This window comes from Sabethes cyaneus, chromosome 3 (assembly GCF_943734655.1).
Source record: "Sabethes cyaneus chromosome 3, idSabCyanKW18_F2, whole genome shotgun sequence".
Classification (NCBI taxonomy): Eukaryota; Metazoa; Arthropoda; class Insecta; order Diptera; family Culicidae; genus Sabethes; species Sabethes cyaneus.
This window is the reverse complement of record NC_071355.1, coordinates 183,266,031-183,287,811: the sequence shown is the minus strand read 5'-3', so window position 1 is coordinate 183,287,811 and position 21,781 is coordinate 183,266,031. Positions and strand designations below refer to the sequence as shown.

General features: G+C 41.0%; 1 protein-coding gene across 2 annotated transcripts in view; it reads left to right on the top strand.

The window, feature by feature from the left end:
* Nucleotides 1–21,781, top strand: part of LOC128741489 (histone demethylase UTY) — a 157,933-nt gene that overhangs the window by 62,350 nt on the left and 73,802 nt on the right. The window lies entirely within an intron of this gene.

Sequence of the window (21,781 nt, the reverse complement as noted above, 5' to 3'; positions counted from 1 at the left end):
ATTGGTCTGTTTTGAACTTTCATTATTAAAACTGCTCATTTGTTTTATCGCGGTGCTGTTAGTGCCGCCCAGTCGAATTAATTTGTGCTGCTGCCAGCCACAGTTACTATTCCACACACAATGCTTCAGCCATTTATCTGGTTGTAACGACCTGTTAGCTTATGTAAACAAAGTCTACACAATTCGAAAAAACCCGTGAAAGTTATTATTGTTTACAGTTGACACGAATTCGTCAGCAGCCGAACGAATTAAACCCTGTCTGGCCCGACTGTGGCAAACAACAAAACTGCAACGCACAGCACTCTTCTGCTGGTTGCAGTTTTACAGTTCTTTTTTTGCTCGACCTGCTTCTTGCTGCTCCTGCTGCTGCTGTTGCTGTCGGTGTCTGTGTGGTGTTTGGCTGCAGCCACAGTTTTAAAATGTGTTTCGTTCTTTATTTCTTGTTCGCGGATTCTGGTTTCTAATTTGATACTTTTTTGTCGAATAAACCTTTTCGTGTTGTTCTACATCCATCTCGAGGCGACCCTCTCTGCTCCTCTAAGCAAGCAAGCAAGCAAGCAAGCAGCGATGATGCTAGATATAGACTATCGTTGCGTGAGACAGGCCCACCTATGTGGTGATCCATTTTTGGATCGCACAGAAAAAAAGAAGTAAAACGTAGATCGCGTGGCTTGTCTAAGCTTAGCTCCCGTTCCAGTTGATCGCAATTTGTGAGAAATTTAACCCCTTCGGTGACAGAAGCGCGGGCCTCGTTGGTCCTCTTCTCGGCGCTTTGCATCCTTGCTCTTCCACGCGCCCCGGACGATGACAGCGTCGTCGACAGAAATGTGTCATGATGATAATAAAAACTTTATACTAGTATGTACGTGTGCCGAGGCGCACTGCTTATGGCCTACCCTAACCGGAGCGGAGCGTGTGACGTCGATGGTTTTTCGTTTGGAATAGGAAGTGTAATATAAATGAACTTATACGCTCGCAGCAGCACCCAGCCCAGCCTCGATTGTTGATGACGTGCGACTTGATTAGAGTGTTTCGCTCGGAATGTGTGCGAGTGTGAAATATTCCCCTTAGGCGGTTTTTTTTTCATTATTTTGATTCCAGTTGTGTGTCCATTCGCCTATTTCTTACTTCATGTGAATCGGTTAATCTTGCGTCACACACTACTGGTGTTTCCAAAATTCTGCTGACAAATATCATTTTTAAAATAGACTTGTTTGTGTTGTGAATTTTATTTAATTTTGCGAATGACAGGTCTTGAAGAATTGTTATTTATTTTCTCAACCAATTCGAAAGCTATTTATATCAGTCGATCAACAATCGTTCTACGAATTCAACAATATTATGAAAACAATGCTTAAATGCATAAACGTTAAGCATGTCAAGATTTTAGTCAAGTTGTATCATAATTGATGAATAATCCAATCACGTGTAAGCATATTTTTGCATCCCAAGTGTGGGAGGACATCTGTATAAATCTGCGATTTTATTCGTTTCCATTTCTGAACACTGTGACAGGGTCTTCCCGTCCCAACAGGTCACGAATTATTTCCCTTCTGTCAACCTAAACGAATTTGATGTCCTGAACGTAAAAGGTGTTTGTAAAAATGTGCAACCATCATTTACTTTTAACAGTATGATCGATATTCTATTAGAACATCATCAAAATTGGAGTCTCGTGCGAAAACTCATGTGACATAATAAAAAATTTGCATATTGCCGCATTAATCTTAATAGTTCAATGCAACACAGTGTGTAATAAATCACATTTGATACCAGCTGCTAGTGCTTTTATCTCATAATTGTTTGGACGTTTAATTTATTTAGTCGCACCAGTTACCCGTTAGCAGTTCTTTGCCAACCTCTAACTGCTGACGCAAGAACAAATTTGCCAGATGTAGTGAGATGATCTTAGAACTGGCTGTTCATTACCTGGATCGCTTGTTACTGTAGTTCAAACTATCACAGAGGATGGCGCTTTCAAACCTTCATTCGATGAGTGTAATAAGTGTTGCAAATGTTACAATTTAAAATTATTCGTTCTTGAATCCGTTTATGAATTATTTTTAGCAAAATAGTAAAACGTATTGAAAAGTGGTACATATTGGGCGTCTCCCGTTCCCGTGTGCTCCTCTATTTTGGGTCGGATTATTTTCAATTTATAACTATTTTGCTGTATTGGCTTAAAGTCAAAGATAATTTTTTAACGTAGAACTACCTTTTTATTTTCTATATTAGAGTGGATTTCAGAAGTACGAAAAATAAACTTGTAGTTACGTTTGTAGTGCTAGTAGTGGTTGCGTTTTGCACACCTGTAACTCAGCCATTTTTCAATGGTTTTTATAGATATTTGCACCAATCGATCAGAATTTTTCTGTGTATTCTTAGGTATTGTCAAGACCGAAAGGATCAGCCAAGCACGTGCAACCGTGCTTTTGCTTCCCAGGCCCGGTATGACATATCTTATACACCTGCGATTTCGTTTACTTTGATTCTTCAAAAAAGTGACCGAACCTTTCCGTCCCAAGGGGTTAGGAATCCTTTATGTCGATAAAACCTCGACGTAGTTGATGTCCTGAAAGTAAACCGTTTTGTAAAAGTGTAATACTGTCTCTTTTCTTCGATCAATGTCATCGTTTGAATGTTGAATCTAAATGAAATTGATGTCGTGAAAGTAAACCATTAAAGAAGAAAGATATAAGAATTTATTCGAAACTAGCTGACCCGACAGACTTCATATTGCCACAAATTAAACTGTGTTGTACATAAATCGTGAATCTCGGATGACCTTTGTCACAATCTCGAGTTTTGCAAGTTTCTGGGGAGTTCATGGGTGCTTTAATATACAAATTTTCCTCACAGCAAAGTAGAAAACAACTCTCCCCACTGCTTAGCCTGATAAAAACGGAAAACGGATAGCATTAAAATATTCGCCATCACTACAAACCATTTCGCCGAATACCACTTTGCGGAACACCAATTCTCGGTTGACCATAACGCGGAATATAGAGTTTCGCAGAATACCATTTCGCGACGAACCTTACGCGGGATGTACCATTTCACGGAAAATCTTTTCGTAGAAAGTACGATTTCGCACGGGTGACCGAACTGAAGGAAAGTAATAGAGGTCAATAGATCTAGGAAAATAAATAAACCTAGATAGGGGTGATCTCTACGGGGCACTATGGTCGAAAAAGCAAAAATTCCAGACAAAAATCAATATCTCGAAAACCATTGGCTCTACATATTTCATGTATTCAGAAGATTTTGTTTAGAAAAAATGACCCATCTTTTGGTAAAATTAGTCATTAGGGTGGTCCACTTGTACTCGTTATAAATTTTTTAACTCTTTAGTCTTGCGATATAAAGCAATACTTTCTACTACAAAGTTGTAAATAATTTATTTTGCAGAAACTTTGCTGAAGGAACAAAAATTGTATCTCATCTGTATCGCTATACAACGAATTTTATAGATTAAGTCAGAGTGAATCTTGAAAAAGCAGTTTTTTTGCTCTAACTTTTTTATTTGAAACCCAATTTAAAAACTGTGTTCCGATGACTTTTAGAGCGTAAAATGATGCATTTTTTAAAACTTTTCGATAGTTGCTATCTGTTGTCTGAAGCAAGATATAGAGGTTTTCGATTCATAATATTATAGTTTTCCACGGCGTCTCACACCTCCGTTGGCACATATTTTCGAAAACGAAATGAATGGTTTAAAAGTACGTATCTGGGTCTACAAAATGCATGTATTGACATTTTTCCACACTTCTCCTGTTCTGTAGAAAACGCATTTGAAAAGTGAGTATTGTTCCATATTCAGTCCGCAGTGGTCCAAAGGTTCACCAATATCTACGATCAGGGCATGGGGAAAAGCTGGGTTCAAAATCTGTTATAATTGGCTCCCATTCTAGCTTGTTCTGTTCCATGGACCCGTACGCGTTGGTTCAAGTGCCATCCCTTACCTGTTTTTTCGCTCTGGAGACACTATAAACACGTTTGTTTCATTACTTTCTTTTACCGTCCCCTCCATCTATTGTTTAAAAAATGCATCATTTTACGCTCTAAAAGTCATCGGAACACAGTTTTTAAGTAGGGTTTCAAATAAAAAAGTTAGAGCAAAAAAACTGCTTTTTCAAGATTCACCCTGACTTAATCTAGAAAATTCGTTGTATAACGATACAGAGATGAGATACAATTTTTGTTCCTTCAGCAAAGTTTCTGCAAAATAAATTATTTACAACTTTGTAGTAGAAAGTATTGCTTTATATCGCAAGAATAAAAAGTTAGAAAATTTATTACGAGTAAAAGTGAACCACCCTAATGACTAATTTTACCAAAAGATAGGTCATTTTTTCTAAACAAAATCTTCTGAATACATGAAATATGTAGAGCCAATGGTTTTCGAGATATTGATTTTTGTCTGGAATTTTTGCTTTTTCAACCATAGTGCGGGGGGCTGTCCCCCGCAATGGCCGGCGCTTCCGACAGCAGGTTGCCGGCAACCCTCGCGGCCTGTGGCCGTCTCGCGCTGAATTATCTAATGTTACTATTGGTAGTTTTTGGTGGTCTTGTCATTAATTAATGTTTTATAAAAGAGTCTAAAATTTCTCGAGTTCGATTAGTTTTTGAGTTACGCAAAAATTTCTATTTTATTGAGTCCTTATCTCCCTACCACAGGGGTGAGGGGTCTCAAACCATCATAAAAAAATTCCTGCCTCCAAACCCCCCACATACCAATTGGTTCCAATTGCTTGATGAGTTGTCTAGTTATGAGTAAATTTGTATTTCATTTGTATTGAAGCCCCTTCCCCCTCTTAAAGGGGAGAGGGGTCATAATTCCCCTGCTAAAGAGAGAAAGGGTCTCAATTCACCATAGAAAAAAAAAATTTGCCTACAAAAACACCCACATGCTAAATTTGGTTCCATTTGCTTGATTAGTTCTGGAGTTATGAGGAAACTTGTATTTCATTTGTATGGGAGCGCCCTCCCCTCCTTAAAAGGTTAGGGGTCCTAATTCATGATGGAAAAAATTCATGCCTCCAAAAGCAACCACATGCCAAATTTGGTTTCATATGATTAATTAGTTCTCGAGTTATGAGGAAATTTGTATTTCATTTGTATAGGATCCTCCCCTCCTAAAGTGGGGAGGGATCCTAATTCACCATAGAAACAATTCTTGCCTCCAGAAACCTTCACATGCCAAATTTGGTTCCATTTGCTTGATTAGTTCTCGAGTTGTGCAGAAATTTGTGTTTCATTTGTATGGGAGCCATCCCTCTTAGTGGGGGAGGGGTCTCTAACCATCATGAGAACCTTCCCTGGCCCCGAAAACCCCTATATGCAAATTTTCACGATGATCGGTTCAGTAGTTTTTGATTCTACAAGGAACATACGGACAAACAGACAGACAGACAGAAATCCATTTTTATCGGAATAGATTGAAGTCTTGTATGGAAACGTGCTAGACAGAATATTCGTGCGAGTGCCGTGATGCAGATATTTTCAAATTGGAGAACAGTACTAACAGATTAGTCACAAAAAATGCTGTTTCCAATGTATTTTCCAAGAAATTGGCGAACCCCCGCCAATTTGAATGGTTCAACATGCATACTAACGGGATTATCTTTAATTTGAATGTGAATTGCGAATTTGAATTAGATATGCTGAAACTTGTGTGAACTAGCTGCCCTGCTCTTTTTTTTCTACATTATAACCACCAATTCTCTAACCATATTTTTCTCAATTTTGTTTGCAACATACTGAAAATTAAGTGTGTACTATTGATTCTCCATTTGTTTTGCGGTGAGATGTGTGAGAAAGTCAAAGCGTGTGCTAAATAAGGAGAAATGATGACGTCATTTCTCTGTATTCGCTGTTAAGTAACTTTAGCATGGGTTTATTCTTAGGCCTCTCCACATTCTTCCTTCATACTGAAGGTCAAGGGCAACCTTAAGAGTGGTACTGACTCGAAGTGCGTAATGAAGCTTCTTGTCCTTGGGCAAATTATAACATGTTCCGCTACCTGATTCTAGCATCGAGATTAGTGATGCAAAGTCGTCGTCGTCAGCAGCCTAGAACCGGATTGGTTCGTGCTGTTTCAAGTCATCACCGTTCTAATCGATCTTGGCTCACTCGTCACCAATTTCCCAGTCGTCTCAGAAGTCGCGAATTACTTTCGATCTGGTCGAGCCTATTCCAGGTGCCGGTGGGAGCTGTTGAAGAGAACTGTTTTTGTCGCACTGTCGTCCGGCATCCTTACGACTTGTCCGGGCCACCGTAGCCCACCGACTTTCATCAGATGTACGATGGGAATTTCTCCAAGCAGCTCCAAGCTCGTGATTCATACGGCTCCGCCACTCTTCGCTTTCAGTTTGTACTCCACCAAATATCACTCGCATTACCTTTTGCTAGAACAGGGCAAGGCCGCGTATGTCTTCCGTGGGCAGCGTCATGGCTTCAAGTCCTTAAAGAACTAGCTATGATATCAAAACCTAAGAACAGGCTACCCTTGGTAAAAACCGTGCTTCTCGTTTCGATACCCGTTCAAGAGCGGTGTCAAAAGCGATGTTGAACTCAATGCAGGATAAGCCGTCACTTTGTTTCAACAAGCGTTGCCAACCTTCCAGATTTGTCTGGATTTCCAGTCTTTTTTATGCCTAGTCAGTCAAAAAAAGACGTTTTTCAAACATTGTCTTCCATTAGATCAAATGGCCTGCCAGAATTTTTCTAGACGTTTTTATTCTCGTATTTTAGATTTTCGTAAAAATCGGTTGGCAACGCTGCAACCCTCAGTGCGCCTCTAAGAAACACGAAAGTGTCCCTGAGATGTGCACGACACTCATCATTCCATCCAATGCAGCTGTGATCAGTCGCGCCAGTTTATCCGGAAAACCTTGTTCGTGCCTTATCTGCCTTAGCTGGTCTCGATCAACTTTATCGTATGCTGCTTTGAAATCACGTTGTACTCCTGAGTTTTCTGCAAGATCTGGCAGATGGTAAATATCTGGTCCGTAGTTGCGCGTGCTCCCATGAAGCCCGCTTGGTAATTCTTTACAAAAGCCTGCGCTATCGGTGACGCCCGGCGGAACAGGATCTGGAAGGGTACCTTGTAGGCGGCCGCGGCGTTTACCAGCTGCCAGTTTGTGCTGAACTCTTCTTTACCGACGACGAAGTTTCTAGTCCGGGTCAGTTATAAAAATGGTACTGGTTCAAGGTGCATAATGAAATCTCTTGACCAAGAGCAGATTGTAATTATTTTCCGCATTTCCTGGCCCTAGAGAGCAAGATTGGTTGCAAAGTAGTAGTAGCATAAAAGGAAAAAAAAAGATTGAAAAATACCGACACTTAAACACGGATGATGAAACTGTTCGCTCACGCTACAGCGATACTTAAATAGAATAAAGTGCGGGAACGGCAAAAAACATCTGGGTTACATATCACATATGGAGTGGATGGAAAGTGTGGTTTTTCTCATCTACAAAAAGGGAGCTCGGCTAGATTGCTGTAATTACCACGGCATTACACTGTCCAACGCCACCAAATTTTGCAAGCAAGAGATTTCAATGGGCACTGTAAGGCGGGCTTTATGAGTTCCATGTTAATGCGGATCAAAATTTTACAGTCCGATAATGGCAGAAATGTAGTAGTATAGCGTGCCCTCACATATTTTCGTGGATTTCAAGGCAGCATACGATATAGTCGAGCGCGAACAATTACAGCAGATAATGCACGAAAACGGTTTTCCGTACACACCGACGCGGCTGATCAAAGCCACCCTGGTGCGAGCGTTTTCCAATCACGCAAAGGGTTGGGGCAAGCGAATGTATGTTATTTACATTGTTAGTGAAGGTGTGATCCGGTAAATGGGTATCACAACGATCTTCGACAAAAGTACTCAGCTCCTAGTTTTTGCAGATGACTATGACATCAATACCAGAAATCTTGGAGACGGCGAAGGCAATCTACGCCAGCTTAAAAATGGAGGCTAGGAGGAATGGCAAGGTTGTTACTCGGGTCGTTAAGAAGACGCTATAACTCGATATGAAATCCATGTAAGATTTTTCTAGTTTTATAGGAGATACGGCATGTGCTATGATGTTTCCACCTTGTTGTTTTGGAAACTTCAAAATTTTGTTTGTAATACGTGTTGCCTAGTCCTGGAAATGACGTCTCGCGAGAAAATCAACTAGTTATGCATTGCAAGGCTTGTTATACATGGTAAAACAAGTTTATGGTAAAACAGACACTAAGACATCTGCAAACAGCGTTACCAACCGGTTTTTACGAAAATCTGAAAAACGAGAATAAAAATGTCTGGAAAAATCTGGCTGCCATTTGGTCTAATGGAAGACAACGTTTGAAAAACGTCTTTTTTTGTCTGATTAGGCATAAAAAAGTCTGGAAAATCCAGACAAATCTGGAAGGTTGGCAACGCTGTCTGCAAATTAGTTTAGTAGCAATTCATTAAGTACACAGACCGTTCTGTGTAAAAGTTAAGTCTTCGATTCGTCACAGTTGTGAATAAGTGCTAGATCGTCTAATCTCAACGTACATCGCCACTCTGTAAACAAGTTTGTTATACTTTGCTTTTTTCATATACTTTTCTTTTACTGGGGTTGAAGGCGATTGAGATGGACGAAATTGATTTTCTTTTCTTTTCCTGGAAACATTGACTAGCTGACCTTCGTAATAGTAGTGTTAGCTGGAATTTTAAGCTTCTGGTTCCCATGAAACGAGAGCCTTTCGCCCTACTGGTCCCTTGTCTAATCGCGGATGTAAACAGGTCTCAACTAGCTGATAAGCAACCAGCTTATCTGTAGTTAGCAATGAATGTGAGTCGCACTGCTCACTGCTTTTTATTGCTTTTACGTTACCAGCAGCGTTACCAACCGGTTTTTACGAAAATCTGGAAAACGAGAATAAAGATGTCTGGAAAAATCTGGCTGCCATTTGGCCTAATGGAAGACAACGTTTGAAAAACGTCTTTTTTTGTCTGATTAGGCATCAAAAAGTCTGGAAAATCCAGACAAATCTGGAAGGTTGGCAACGCTGGTTACCAGTTACTCCAATAATGCAATGGGTCGATGTGTAGGCATATGTCATGTCTCATGTGTGCTGTGTACTCACTTGTAGTACATTATTATCAATCGACCGTGCCTGTGACCTGAAAACTGATAAAGCAAAAAACGTGCAGCTGGTCGATTAGTATTTTTTGTTGGGCACGTACCACGTAGTAACCTACATTGCGAGAATGCCGTTAGTTAAAGCTGTTAAGTTTCTACGCTTCTATTGCCATCCTTAACATTTGAACCAAAGTAAAAGTCCTTTGTATCAATGTTTTCTTTGTTGGCGGCGTCCTTTGCTGGTGCTAATTGGAAACAAACATTGCTTCCGTATAATGCTGCCGGGTTTGATCCAGTTCGCAATTACCTCGACCCAAATCACGCTCTAGAACAACAACAACAGCAACGATGGCGGCTTGGGAATGAACAAAAAAGGCACAAACCCTGACAACGTCTATCTATTTATCACTATGCAACCTTCTGCGCCATCGTCTGGAACCGACAACTTTAGATCCAACGTCTGAATCGTCGTAGCTTTTTCTACTACAACTACCTACTACTACTACTATTACTGTCTCGTAACAAAAAACTAGCTGTCTGCCATGGCCGTATTCGCTTGCAATGTGCAGTTGCAGCATTGAACGGCACCACTCTGTGGTCAGGGTGGAACTAGTCACTATCAGGCTATCTATTAAGGTTCATCAATCAATGTACTATTCTGTGCAGTGTGTAACAGAGTTGCTAATATTGGCTTTACTATCAGATTATCGTTTTGAATAAATTATGTTTAATTCAACAGAAATCCAACTCTGTTCTTATTTGCTGTTCGGCCGCATGTTGGATTTTAGTACACTACTTTAAACAGTCGTGTTTCTCGTCAACATGGCAATCTAATGCAACTAACAACTATAATAGTCTCCTCGAAAAAGTGCACTGCTGTGGCTGGCAGCGGCTGGGACGGGACGGAGGAAATGAGCGCACTGCATTATATGGACTGCGGTTTGAATGTACCGGGAAATTGTACAGTCACGATCTACGTGAATCGAGCAGCGACGACACTGTTGGCGGGGCATCGATAGAACACCCCACGGACGCGGACGCGACGGTAGGTCCTGTGGCAGTCGCAGTGTGAATGGTGGTCAACCGGGGAGTCGAGTCGAGCGGTGTCTAACAAAAACAAACAGCCAAGTTTGTAATAAATATTTGACCTATATTTTGCGCCCTCGAAGCGTTTGTTTTTGTATAGCACAACTGCATCCAACACTCGCTTATGGTGGTGTGATATGTGAGAAATGAACGATTCAAGGGAAAAGTATATGAGTGTTGCATTGTGCGCTGTGTACATGCAACTGATGAAGGAAGAAAAGAAAGATTTCATGTGTATTGGCGTACCGACGGCCAGGCCAGACTCCACCAGCCAAGCCACTGACCGTACCGTTGCCTGCGTCGTGCCTCGTAACCGTTGTGGCGAAACGTTGATGTACACCTTTCATATGAGCAGCAGAAGGTGCCTTGGCTTTCCCCCATTGCGCCATCATTTTTCGAACCGAAGGCGAACACCTTATTCTTCTATCGGTTCCACGAATGAAGCTGTGTTTGTCCTATATATGCAAATGGTCTAACCGTTGCGAGACTTACCATGGAATGCACTTAGCTGCATGGTGCGCGCTGGCAAACTGACTGGCGGTGACGTGATGGCCCCCTAGTCGTAATGGGGTGGTTGATCGTGGAGGGATGGAGGTGGTGGTGGTGCAGTATTTTATGTTATAGTCGTACCGTTTTCTTTGAATGCACTTGCTTTTGCAACCGTGGAATGCAAATATACACAGACAAGACAAGGTAATCTTTGACAATTCTCCGAAGCGAAGCGAATTTCCCTCGGAAACGTTTCTTTCGAGTGATTTTCCAGCACGAGCGGAAAGTTAGATTGGTAACCAGAGTAGATGTACGGTTGGTTTCGAATCGAATCAAATCAAAATTTCTGGATTTCTGGATACAACTAAGTCAATGTTATGGTATTTTATTTTTTCGTCGTTCGCAATTTTCAAATCTATTACGTGCTACGATTGTTAAAATGATAAGCCGGGGGCTCATTATGGTCTCGATCAACTAATGATTTTATAGTTGAACGAATTTCGATATAAGTTATTTGGCACATTTCGCATGGTATGGTATGCAAAAGTTAGTAGTAATGATCCTATACAGCTACCTTGCGGCTCCTGGAGCACTGATTCTCCAGGGCTTGTTAATTTGAGTTCCTTAAAGGAGTTTTAAGCACTTCTAGCAACACAAAAAAACCTTAACCTATCCTTTTTTCTAACCAGAATCTGAATTTATGAATTTCTCTGATATTGCGAATTGGAATTACCATGACACGTATTCCTAAACCTCCCGCACGCCCTAGTGATCTAGATTTATCTTTATTTTCGACATCACTATATCCTTGATCCACACGGTTGTAAACATTTGCCTATTTTAATTTTATTTCGAAACGGGTCAAACCATGTGTGGTTTTTCAGCCGCTTTTTCGTATGATCTTACATAAATATCGACTGAATGTTGTATAGGTACAAAACCTCAGAGGGTTTCAGGGTTGGGATAGGGTCCGGGTAAGTGGCCTTTTTCAATATCTCTACGAAAGCACGTTTCAAAGATTGCTTGTATCTGTGGCACAAGCAATGGCGGGCGAGCAGACTAAGCCCCCGTACAAAGTATATCCTGTACAAGACTCTCATTAGACTGGTTGTACGGGCATGAAACATGGACAATGCAGGAGGAGAACTTGCGAGTGCTCAGAGTTTTCGAAAGACAAGTGCTAAGAACGATCCTCGGCCGCGTACAGGAGTATGGAGGTGGAGGATATGGATGCCGGACAACTACCTTGCAGGAACAAGACGACTAAGGGCTCAGCGAGCAAGATGGTTAGAACAGGTGGATCTGGCGGGAAGTATACTGTGTCCGAGGAATTGGAGAGCGGTATCTCACGACCGAGTAAATTGGAGAAACATTGTTTATCAGATTTTGTCCTAGGACGGCAAGCCAACTAACTTAAATCTGTAGCTGCGAAATTTGTACGCGGGGCATGTTGAGAGCTTATGTATAGTCTCCCCACACTCAACACACTTTTCAGTATCTACGACAAAGGAATTCACGCCAACGTTGTTAGGCATTCAGCGAGTGTCACCCAAAATGGGATTGATAATGTATACTTTCTGCTTCTTCCGTCGAACGATACAAAATACTATCGCTTGCAATCCAATATCTTTATAGGTTTCAAATTTGAGTTTTTGAAACGACCAAACCCAAAATACTTAAGTTTTTGGACAGTCAAACCCGTTTCGGTGACCACGTAATCGATCTCTACGATGCGAGCAATGTCAAACTGTCAGTTCCGCGTTAGCAGCTCACTGCAAGCAAGCGCGTTTGTTTGAGATCGATATCAGTCACACGCAAATAATTAGAGCGAACCTTCAGGATGTCGGTTACAACCGAATATTGCTTATCCAGATCTTTGAAAATTTGTATATATTTAATGGTTTTGTTTGGTTCCGAAAAAACACAACTCATGGAACCATGGAACGATTCCTCGGAATAGACTTTGAGTTTGGTTATGTGCTCTAGCGAGAAATACGGATGTGGTTTCGCTTTACGCGATACTTGCTTTAATAAACCCGAAAACGGGGAAGTAGGCGAGGCGACACCCGAGTTCTCCTCAGATGTGAACGTGCCTATAAGCTCCGTGTCCGTGTCGCTAACACAAGGCTAACACTTCAATCCATAATGCTATTAACAGGCACACATTTTAAAGAACTGAAAACCTTATCTGTTATGAGTTAAAAGCTCCGAGACGAAGGGCAGTAGGTCGTCTATCGTCCAAGTACAACGGCATGGGGAAGTAAGTCACACAGAAACGTAGATCAGCGTGCATTGCAGCCTGAAGACAGTCACAATAACGTTGATTTTATAATCCGATTAAACACTCGTCGAAGGCTTGTCGCTGTGATGCTGTCCAATTCTGTTCCGTTTCATCCAAACGTATTCTGTCTTGTCTGCTTCTTATGTTTTTACATAATTTTTAACACACTTTATCAGTATTCGGTGATGTGGAGATTAATTATTAATTTTTAGTTTTATTAGCATAGTTAGAATATTAAACATAATGATTTGACTTATAACCATTTTCATACTTTTTTATCTCTTTTCAGGTATGTATCACACCATTTTCTAATAATTTTACTATTGGTAAGCGTCCGGAATGCGGAATGCGGAAAGGTAGGGAATTTCGTTGCTTTTATAAGTATTGGTTTCGCAGGGCAGACGAAATTAGAAGCTTAAAATATATGATATGTTTCAAAGCCTCTGTGAAAAATGATTTTAAAACTTCGATACTTTTGCCGTGTAAAGTAAAGTAAAGTCTAGGCTTCTATTGTATGACCTGACTCCTGTCTTAGTGTGTTAGTGTTTACTAACCTGTTTTAGTGTTTGTAGAGCGTTTTTATAGACACACGTTTGACTATATCATCTCTCACTAACACTTGCGTAAAATGAGCAGGCGATGGCATACTGTTTACTCATGTATGAGGAAATCAAAGACTGGCGTATCTAGTTCCTTTAATAATCCAAGCTTTATGACAGACTTGACAACCAGCTGTTAGTGTACGGGACACTGAACCATTATTTACAAGTTATTTGTTCCTTTTCAAAGGGTTTCCCAACAATAATAGTCGAAACGTTGGCGAGTTTGGCTACATGTTTCAAAGCAACATCCAATAAAATTAAATATCGAGTTATGATCCAACGGCTGTCTATAGGTTCAGTGCATCAGAAAATAATGCTAAATTGACAAAATATGAGAATAGCTGAAGTAAAACATTTGAACGGTTCTTGAACTTTTCTAGTGTCCATCAAAGTAGCAATCTGGGCCCACTTCCATTCGCGTTGTTTCGAATGATGATATAGTTCTTAAAATTTATTTAGCACTAGCTGAGTGCCCTGTCTTACTCGGTCTTATCTCACAGCCACTTGTACATCAGTTACAGGGTGCTCCACCTTTTATGTCGGTATGTAAACGCTGTATAACTTTCACATTTACCAACCGATTTCTTTCATTAGATATGTTTTGGAAACGCCATTCCAGTACAATTTTTGCCATGTATCGCTTCACACCGAAAGAACGCGCTGAAATAGTGACACTTTACATCGAAAATAGTCGTTCCATTGTGTTAACTCAACGTGCATATCGGAAAAAATATCGCGGCCAATTTCAACCTCTCTGGCGGTGTTAATAAGCAAAATTGCCGCATTTGGGAAACGGAGAATCCTCACGAGATTCACGAAATGCCCTTGCATGACCGGAAAATAACTGTGTGGGCCGGGATTTGCGCCAAAACCATCATTGGTCCATATTTTTTCAAAGAAAATGAAACTGTCGATGGAAATCGATATCGGTGGATGTTGGCTCATTATGTCTGCCCACGAATGCGCGAAAAAGGTCTAGAAGGTTACTGGTTTCAACAGGACGGTGCACCATGCCACACTGCGAATTCAACAATTCAATTTCTGCAACAAAAATTCCCGAGACGTCTGGTGTCAAAAAGATCCGATATTGACTGGCCACCCAGATCACCTGATTTAACCCCCCCCCCCGGACTTCTTTTTGTGGGGTTATCTGAAAAGCAACGTTTACGCTAACCATCCATAAACTATTGACGAGCTCAAGGCAAATATTCGTACGGAAATCGACGCTATAACACCCGAGATGCTTAAAAAGGTAAAGAAAAACGCGGAAAAAAGGAGTCAATTTGTAATTTCTAATAAAGGTGGTCACTGAATTGATATTGTTTTCAAAAACTAAACCAAGAAAATTTTAAGGAACCAACCTAAATAAAAATGCATTACTAATAGAAATCGGTTGTTTTTTCTTAAAGTTATTCAATGTTTTCATACTGACATAAAAGGTGGAGCACCCTGTATTGTAACCGAAATGCTTATAATGCAAAAATATAACGTTTGTTCCTCTTTTGAGCGTTCCTCCCCATTTGTCAGCTCCCCCTCTTTTGTCTACCCGGCCAACTACACATCTGTTTTCTGTACGGAAATTCCTATAAAACCCTATAATGAAAGAGAAACAAAGACATTTATCCTATTTGGCCACCCCACCCATAGGTAATGAATAGTTTTGTTATTGTACTTCTCAAAAAAAGTAGAAGGTGCAACAGTGTTTCTTCCATGGATACAAAAAAACCTGGCATTCCTTTCATCTCACTTCAAGACAAAACTTGTTTGTCAACAATGTTTTCAGTTTCATCACCAGGAGCAAGTATGCATAAATTAGTGGCCGAGCCCACTCTGGAACATGTCACATAAAGCTGATCATGGGAAAAACATGGTGTTCTCAGATCAACTCCACACTGTTTGAATGATTGCACCTGTGACTCAAATAGAGTCGGCCAGTAACACTTGACTTAGCACTAATGGTCGAACACTTTTTATACGGGTCACTTTGATTCGGCGCATAATTACACTAGACAAATCTACAACTGCGAGCATTGCCGTTTAGTGTTTCGTATTTTGATTTTTTCTGTTGTACGGATAAATTGTTATTGTCATGTGGGCGTTACTCCCCCCTTCCTGTCAGCAACCTCCTGTCAGCAACCACTTGTCATCAGCTCCCTTTTTTGTCCCACCGTCACTTAAGGAAGAACCGTCCAAACATTTTGGAGTCTTCCCCCTGTTGCTCCCCTCCTCTTTTGTCAACCCCTTCAGTTCTGATTCCCTTCTATCAAGGAACACGTATGAAAGTTTGTTAAAGAACGGTCAAGGCGCTTCGGAATTGTCTCCCCCCAATTAGTCCCAACATGTGTGCCAAGTTTGATGAATAACCGGCCATGTATTTCGGAGTTATGACCTCCCCCTGTTACGAAGCCCCCCCCCCTTGATTTCGGAGATATGGTGCCCCCTATTAGTTCCCCTCCCCCATTTGTCAACCCGTGTAAATTCCCTGATGTTAAGGAACATGTGTGCCAAGTTTGATAAAGAACAGTCAAGGCGTTTCGGAGTTATGGCCTCCCCCCTATTAGGAACCTTCCCCCTATCAGGGAACCTCCCTCCCTCGTTTTTGTTAACCCCTCAATGCTGATTCTCTTATGCCAAGGAACAATTATCCCAAGTTTGATGAATAACCGTCTAGGCATTTCGGAGTTATGGCCTCCCCCCTATTACGAACCCTCCCCGCTTTGTCAACCCCCCAGTGCTGATTCTCTTATATCAACTCACGCTCACTTCTGTATACCGTCATCCGGGGTGAGATTGTGCCAAAAAAGCATATATTTTTGTTCTTTAGCTAAGTATACACACAATTTCGGAACTAAGTTGATTTCAAACCTTTCAATATATACTAAATTGTTCAATTAACAATTACCATAGAGATGGTTTAGTTACAATGATACCTAATTTTATTGGAAGTGCATGAACTTTGGCACAATCTCACCCCTTCTAGGGAGTGACATTGTGCCAAAAACATAAAGTTAAGGTAAATACCTAAACAGTGAACATTAGCATGTTTATAAACAATACACATACATATCAGTATAAAGTAGTTCACATGGGGCCGTCCATGAACTAAGTGGACTATTAGGGGCCGGGTGTCGTCCAAAAACAACGCATCATTCAAAAAGTATGAACGAAAATAACCCGGAGAGGTCTGAAATAACTAAAAGTGAGTTCGTAGTCAATGGGCAGCCTTTATATAGCCAGTAGCGTTTCTAGGGTTAATAAGGGGAGGTATATGAAGAGGTGTATCCTAAGGGGGCATACCTATTTGAACATTTAACAAAAGTAACCATTACTTCGTTCGAGAACCCGCGGCCGCAGAACATGTGGCCTATCCCACCCCCTCCCCCTCCTTAAAACTGGCAGTTTATACACGGTATAATATATTCGTCTTATATTAGAGTGTTTATTCAAAGTATCTGAAATTTCCAGAGAAAAAGTAAAAATTAGATTAAATTATTTAGCACACCTATGATGCTGTTTGCTCCAAAATGGATGATGCAATCTAATCTGTCAGAATATTGTGCTCAATAGTAAGGAATGTGAGTGTACTGGTGTATACTGACGTATTTTTGTTGTGTATGTGAAATCCATAAATTGGATCGATCATTATGGCTTGGCACAATCTCACCACCGTGAAGCTCGAAAAGTACGAAATTTCGAAAAATATAATTTTCGCAATCAAAACTTATCCAACGCATAATAATCTGTCAATACATTGTAAATGATTAGTTTATATATCTTCAAAATAGCAAGTTGATGTGATTTCTTGTTTGGGTTGGTTTATGCGGGACATTGTTTACAAGCGTTATTTCCGAGTATTTTTGATCGCAAACTTTGAAACCCTTTTTAGGCTAAATGGTTTGCTAATATTATCTGTTATGAATAAAATGTTATGTTCATCATCATTTTGAATTTAGGTCACCAGTTTCTATAGATACAATAAATTTTCACAAATAAACATTTTTGGTTTTTGGCACAATCTCACCCCCGTGGCACAATCTCACCCCCGTGGCACAATCTTACCCCGAATGGCGGTATATAGATTTCTTGCATGTTGGTTCGAAAGGAACAAGACACATTTAAACACACTCTGTTTCAGGCAATTGATCGACCCCTCATGGTCTAACAAATCTAGTAATACGATTTTTTAATCTCCAACAAACCGGATTAGTTCGATTTCATTTGCAGATTTGAGGCGGAGAAGTTCAGTTCGACTGCGTATTGCGATACCCTCATATCCGGTCCGGACGAAACGCTCTCTAAGTCCAGCCAGCCGGCCGGGTTGAATCATACGCGCCGCCCAGCAGTAAGAGACCCTTCAGTTTTCCACCAAGCAGTTACGTGCATTCAACATAGCCGACATTTAGAACCGAAGCGCAGCAGATTGCGGCGTACAAATGCATAAATTTGGCACGTGCTCTCTGCTGCAAAGCAATCCGCCGCGGCGTTATTGATGATGGAATGGAGGGTTGTACTGTTGTGTACCTAAATGCAGATATGCAAATTGCTCGCTGCATGAACCATTATGGTGTACGCCGTGTTGTTACAATCAATATTGAAAAATTCGAAATAACTGTTATGTGGGTACGTGGTGGATCAGTTGCATATATGGTTTGATTTTTTATCTGCCTTAGTAGAGAAAAACTGTAATTTCACAGAAAAAAAGATGTTTGCTGATAAACTAATCATTTTATTTGATCTTCTCTGCAACAACAAAACCGATTCGAACCTATTTCCTGATAGTTTAGTTGTTTGCTATTGAATGAAGTTGATGGAATATTTCCTATAAAGGAGTGTTGTTTATTGCAGAAAGATAGTTCAAAATATGCGACTGCATAACAAAAACAAACAGTCACTATTGGGTGGATTGAGATTAGTTCTGACATCCCTCCTGAGTAAAGAGAATCTCGTCTGAATGCATTCGAAGGAAACCCTTAATTAAAACTGCTCAACTCTTTCTAGCTTGTTGAGATTGGTAAGGAGTTTTGCCCCGATTAGACCAGCCGTACCTACAGCCACCAGCATGCATGCATGCTGTACGTAATCACATATCGCAATGGACGAAGACGGGCTTAGGAGCTGGCCTTTGCGTGGTTTACATATTATTCTGCCACTGCATTTCAAAACAATGATCATCAACATCGAAAGCTGTTCACCGTGACGGTGGTCACCACCGTAGTGAATAGGGCGGTAAGGCCTGCTAAATATAAAGCGTTCAAGCTAACTGTAGTTGCAGCGTCTGTTCGGCGTTTCGACATCGACATCGAGCCAGCGGCCGCTTGCATGTTAATTTGGTTAGCAATATGTTACCCGCATACGTAGCGGATGAATTAGCGGAAGTGCGGTTCCATCAAACGGTTGCCAAGACGTAAACGACGACGATGACGGCAATGCAACCGGTTCTTCTATAGTGGTTTGTTTCCTCTGCTTTCGTTCTTTGTCGTCAGTATAGTACCGATAGGTAGGTACTAGAACGGATCTGAACTTTCGCTTTGATGTTGATATTTATGGAATATTTTTGACGACAAAAAAATTTATTTTCCAATAATTCTATTGAACTTTGCTGCGTATTTTTTGCGATACATTTTCATTCACTCGATTTTTATCAATTCCAAAGCGGTAACCCAGCCCACCTGTGGGTCATCGCGCTTTGTCGTGGAGTTCAATGAATCTCCGAGAGTGTTTTTCGTTCGCTTGTGAGCGCATATGCTCTGGCTGCATTCACAGGGATGGGTGCGAGGCGAGGTACGTATCGAAACATAGAGATACGGTCGAGTAGAAATTTGCAGCAGCAATTCGAGAGCAGGAAAGAAACATAATCATCCCGGAGGAAGCGTGAGCGTGTGAAGTTATCGTATTTTTAGCTGGCCGATGCTGTGCTCTGGTGATCCGCCAAGTAGTAGCTAGCAACAGCACCTACGGCTTGAGGTAACATCACGTGTCCCTTGCTTGCCCTACGAAGGCGTTCTTATTTGATCATCTATACCCACACTTGTGTGCTTCCAGTGAGCAGCCATATCACTTGCTGTTGGTATTAGTTCCCACTAGCCACGCATCCGGTCATTTACGGTGCTCTTTTACTCGATCGCGCTTCACATAGCTATATAGCTGAACTTTACTACGAACGAATCATCGACGTATGTGGGAATTTACGTAACGCTGGAACGTGATAATCGTTCTGATTTTTTTTTTCGAACAGCTAACGATGATTTCATAGACTAACTCGGTTCTGACGATTCCCGAATACGTCACTGGTATCGGCTCCGAATGTGGGAATAGAGCATTTTACGCTACAATTAATACCACCGAACACACCCATTCATGAGCGCTTCCTGGAATAGCTACAACATTTCTTAGGAATACATTGATTAAGCGCTTTAAATTACCGGAGTACTCCCAAAGGCTGTATGTAGCAGTATGGGGCAGTACGTAAACGTAACAGCGTTGTTCACTCGCGGCGTGCTAATGAGTCAGAACGGAATGTAATATGGAGAGGATGAGACGATCATATGCTTAGACAACATCTGTGCCACATATTTGTGAACCGGATGACGCTACTTGGACGTGGGCGACGGTTCTCGTAAATTACGTTGTACGAAGAGGTAGAGCGGTAGAGGTACCTCTGCCTGCATTTTGTAGTCAACCGCCGGCGTCATTCCTCTCATTCATTATTCATATTTTTTGAGGCTGTATAATGGTCGTCACTCTACATACGTGTACTATACAGTAAATCGTGTTTATTTTGTGCTAAGCCGTTTTTGCTGTGGTTTATTTATTTTTCCTGTCAATCGGTACAGCGGATCGGCAGTTAGTAGTGATAGAAATTTTTTTTACCGTCTTCAGCTGGAATAAGTGCATGGGGAGTTTCCTGCCGATTTACATATGATGAGTGTGTTCGCGTAATTCCGCTTTTGAGCAATATTTCCTGGTTGTGCCAATAGTGTGGTTCAATCAGCGTTAATGTTGATTCATGGCTTTCCAGTAATTTACGATGTTTTAGGAAACTGATGAGGAGTGATTCATATACTAGTTTGATGCATGTTTAATCAATTATCACCTTAGCTATTAGTATAGTACTAACTGTACCTTGTGAGCGTTGTCACGCGCCCAACTGACAGCAAATAGATGGTACCCTCATCTGAAAGGGCTCAAATATGGCGTTCCGAGTTGTTTCTTATTGCTCATCTGTTTTTAAAAATAGCAGTGACATTTCTCTTCCTAAATCCTTGAAAAGTGCAACAGGTTATGACGATGGAACCTAGCGGGCAGTTATCCGTCAAATGGCCACGCAGGGTAAAACCCAACGAGAGATCGCAGTCTTTCTTGGTAGATTGAAAACTTTCGTTTTCAATGCTCTCCATGACCCAAAATCTCGTCTAGCAACTGGACATCCTCGCAAATCCCTTGCAAAGGTGACGGTCTAATCAAACGGTTGTCCAATATTGATCCGTTAAAAACAGCATCAAAGATAAGATATGAGCCGCGTTTGCCAGTGAGTTCCAGAACAGTTCAGAGACGGTTTTTTGGGAGGGCCTATACAAATGAAACGCAAATTTTCTCTAAACTGGAGAACTAATCAAGCAAATGGAACCAAATCAGGCGTGCAGGGGTTTTAGAAGGTAGGATTTTTTCCTATGGTGTACTGAGACCCCTTCCCCTTCTAAGAGGGGGGGCTCCCATACAAATGAAATGCAAATGTCTTCTTAAATCTACAACTAAGCAAGCAAATGGAACCAAATTTGGCGAGTGGGGGTTTCAGAAGGCAAGAATTTTTTCTATGGTGAATTGAGACCCCTCCCCTCTTTAGGAGGGGGTTCCCATACAAATAATATACAAATTACCTCATAATTCGAGAACTAATCAATCAAAAGGAACCAAATTTGGAATGTGTGGGTTTTTTCAGGCAAGAATTTTTTCTATTGTGTACTGAGACCTCTTCCCCTTCTAAGAGGGGGGGCTTCCATACAAATGAAATACAAATTTCTTCATAACTCTAGAACTAATCAAGCAAATGCAACCAAATTTGGCATGTGGCGGTTTTAGAGGGTAGGATTTTTTTCTATGGTGTACTGAGACCCCTTCCTCTTCTAAGATGGGGGCTCTCATACAAATGAAATACAAATTTCCTCATAACTCGAGAGCTAATCAAGCAAATGGAAACAAAT